The sequence below is a fragment of the Bos mutus genome, chromosome 22 (genome assembly GCF_027580195.1).
Source record: "Bos mutus isolate GX-2022 chromosome 22, NWIPB_WYAK_1.1, whole genome shotgun sequence".
Classification (NCBI taxonomy): domain Eukaryota; kingdom Metazoa; phylum Chordata; class Mammalia; order Artiodactyla; family Bovidae; genus Bos; species Bos mutus.
The window spans coordinates 49,312,419-49,316,237 of record NC_091638.1 but is presented as its reverse complement, the minus strand read 5'-3'; the positions used below and the strand labels follow the sequence as shown (position 1 = coordinate 49,316,237).

At 41.0% G+C, this 3,819-nt stretch overlaps 1 pseudogene; it reads left to right on the top strand.

Moving 5' to 3' along the window:
* The first annotated feature begins 506 nt into the window (after positions 1-506).
* LOC102280409 (small ribosomal subunit protein eS7-like) lies at positions 507-1,149 on the top strand (annotated as a pseudogene).
* Positions 1,150-3,819: the final 2,670 nt, after the last annotated feature.

Below are 3,819 nucleotides of genomic sequence, written 5' to 3'. Positions count from 1 at the left end.
AGTCTTCTCCTATGTGTCTCCTTTACTGCTCATAAAAAATACTTTATATTTGACACTTTTGGAGCATCTTATTTCTGGCCTTTCCCATCTTAAGAAAAAGGGTTTAAACTAAAAATTCCATGTTTTAATCTTGCATTGATCTTTTTGATGACCAGCCTCATCATTAGTCCATCCAGGAGCTCTCCCAGAGTCACCACATTAGAACAAAGGATACTTCTAACACTCAGGAAACCATAAGAATTTCAGGAACTCTGTATCAAAATCCAGTTCAAAGACAAAATATTAGAACAAAAGATACTCCTCATGCTCTTATCACTTAAGAAATTACAAGAGTGCTTCCTAGGACTCTCTAGGCTTCTACCATTTCTCTGTGGTTCTTCTTGTTTCTCCACTCATGCTATTCCTGCCTCTTCCCCTCGCCTCCTGGATTTAACAAGCTCTCCTGAGGCCTAGGCCTCCAAGTGTTGGGGGAAAACTGTATCAGCCACATTGGCAAGATCAAAGCCATGTTCATTTCCAGGGCAAAGATCATGAAGCCCAATGGTGAGAAGCTGGACAAGTTCTGGTCTGAAATCTTCTACACCCTCCTAGAGTTGTAGATGAACTCAGACCTGAAAACTCAGCTGCGGGAGCTGAATATCACAGCTGCCAAGGCCACTGAAGTTAGTGTTGGTCAAAAAGCTCTTTTAATCTTTGTTTTTATTCCTCAAATGAAATATTTCCAAAAATTCCAGGTCTGACTACTGCGTGACTTGGAGAAGTTCAGCAGGAAACACGTTGTCTGTTGCTCAGAGAAGAATTCTGCCTAAGCCAACTCAAAAAACCATACAAAAAAATAAGCAAAAGCATCCCAGGAGCTGCAGTCTGACAACCGTGCATGATGTAATCCTGGAAGATTTGGTTTCCCCAAGTGAGATTACAGGCAAGAGAATCTGTAAGAAACTGAATGGCAGCTGGCTCATAAAGGTTCATTTGGATAAAACACAGCAGAACAATGTGGAACACAAAGTTGAAACATTTTCTGGTGTCTGTAAGAAGCTCATGGGTGAACTCCCCAATGGTTCAGTGGTTAGGAATCCGCCTGCCAGTGCATGGGACATGGGTTCGATCCCTGGTCTGGGAAGATTCCACATGCCATGGGGCAACTAAGCCCACACGCCACAACTACTGAGCCTGTGCTCCAAAGCCCATGAACCATAACTACTGAAGCTCACACACTATAGAGCCTGCAAACCACAAATACTGAGTCCACACGTTATAACTACTGAAGCCAGCCCACTCTAGAGTCAGCGTGCCATCTCTATTTATTATAATTAATAAATATTACTTTTGAGCAGCTGACTTTTAAAATATGTGTTTATTTATTTTTGGCTGCACTAGGTCTTCATCACTGCTTGCAGGCTTTCTCTACTTGTGGCGAGCAAGGGCTACTCTTTAGTTGTGGCGCATGGGCTTCTTATTGCCATGGCTTTTCTTGTGTGGAGCACACACTCTAGGGCACGAGCATGGGCTCTAGGGTACTCAGGCTCAGCAGTTGTAGCTTTTAGGCTCTAGAGGGTAGACTCAGTGGTTGTGGCGCATGGGCTTTTTTGCCCTGTGGCATGTGGGATCTTCCTGGACCAGGGATTGAATCCATGTCCCCTGCATTGGCAGGTGAATTCTTAATCCCAGCAAAGCACTCCTGAGAAAGAAAAGTGAAGCTGGAGGAATCAGGCTTCCTGACTTTGGACATACTACAAAGCTACAGTAGTCAAAAAAACACGGTACTGGCACAAAAACAGAAATATAGATCAATGGAACAAGATAAAAAGTCTGGAGATAAACTGTCACTCCTGTGGTCACATGATCTATGACAAAGTAGGCAAGAATATACAATGAAGAAAAAGAGTCCCTTCAATAAATGGTGCTGGGAAAACTGGACAACTGCATGTAAAAGAATGAAACTACAACACTCCCTAACACCATACACAAAGATAAACTCAAAACAGATTAAAGACCTAAATGTAAGGCTGGACACTATAAAATTCTTAGAGGAAAACATAGAATGCTCCTTGACATGATTTGCGGCAAGATTTTTTTTTTATTCATTTCCTATAGTGATTAAAATAAAAACAAAAATAAATGAGGTCTAATTAAACTTCAAGTCTTTTGTACAGCAAAGGAAACCATAAACAAAACAAAAAGATAAATTTAAGAATGTAAGAAAATATTTGGAAGCAAAGCAGCCAACAATGGATTACTTTCCAAAATATATAAACAGCTCATGAAGCTTAATATCAAAAAACAACCCTATCAAAAACTGAGCAGAAAATTTACAAAAGACATCTCTCCAAAGAAAACATACAGATGGCCAAAAAGCACATGAAAAAATGCTCAGAATCACTAATAAAGAAATGCAAATCAAAACTACAGTGAGGTATCACTTTATACCTTCAGAATGACCTTCATCAAAAAATCTACAAACAATAAATGCTGGCAAGGGTGTGAAGAAAAGGGAACCCTCTTGCACTGTTGTTGGGAATGTAATTTGATACAGCCACTGTGGAGAACAGTATGGAGGCTCCTTAAAAAACTGAAAATAGAACTACCATATGACCCAGCAATCCCACTCCTAGGCATATACTCAAAGAAAACTTTAATTCAAAAAGATACACACACCCCAATGTTCCCTGAAGCACTGTTTACAGTAGCCTGGAGATGGAGCAACCTAAGTGTCCATCAACAGAGGAATGGGTAAATAAGGTATCATACATTTATACAATGGACTATTACTCAGCCGTAAAAAGAACAAAATAATACCATTTGCAACAATATGGATAGACCTGGAGATTGTCATATTAAGTGAAGTAAGTCAGACACAGAAAGACAAATATCATATGATAGCGCTTACATGTGAAATCTTTTTTTTAAAAAGGTACAAATTAACTTTTTACAAAATAGAAGTAGAGTCATGGATGTAGAAAACAAGCTTATGGTTATGAGGCCATGAGGGGGAGGATAAAGTGAGAGTTTGGCACTGACATATATACTCTGTGTGTGTGTGCTCAGTCCCTTCAGTCGTATCTGACTCTCTGCGACCCCATGGACTGTAGCCCACCAGGCTCCTCTGTCCATGGGATTTTGCAGGCAAGAATACTAGAGTGGGTTGCTGTGCCCTCCTCCAGGGGATCTTCCCAACCCAGGGGTCGAACCCGCCTCTCTTAAGTCTCCTGCATTGGCAGGCAGATTCTTTACCACTGAGTCAGTCACCAGGGAAGCTCCAATTTGAAAGGTATCACCTTCAAAATCTACCTTGCACCACGCATTTTTGTTTTCTGTTTAATTAATTTTATATTGTTGTTTTTATTCTACTGCTTTCTAGATCCATCTGGTCTCTCTTTCTAGTTTCCTATGGTGCACTGAGGTACTAAAACCTGAATCCAGGGAAGACAGGAAGTGCTAAGTCTGAGGAGACACAAGAGAGCTGAATGGAGCTATACTGCCATGGTCCCTCTTGCCGTCCTGTGTGACTAGTTTTAAGAGAGGATGTGGACGGGCCTCACTGGAGGAATGGTACACAAATGCCCTATCTTTCCACTCTGAGCTCTGATACATCTCTTTTTTTTTTTTTTTTTTTTTTCTGATACGTTTCTGACAGAAGCGAAGTGGACAGGTAATACAGATTCCCATGGATCTTGTTTCTGAGGAAGACTCAACCTATGTGCAGATATCCTAATCCTCATGTCATAAAGCCATTGTTAACTCAGGGCTTTCCCCCTCATATGACTTGTGCCAGACCTTGGGAAGCAGATAAATGAAGGAACCATCAAGAGACAAGCC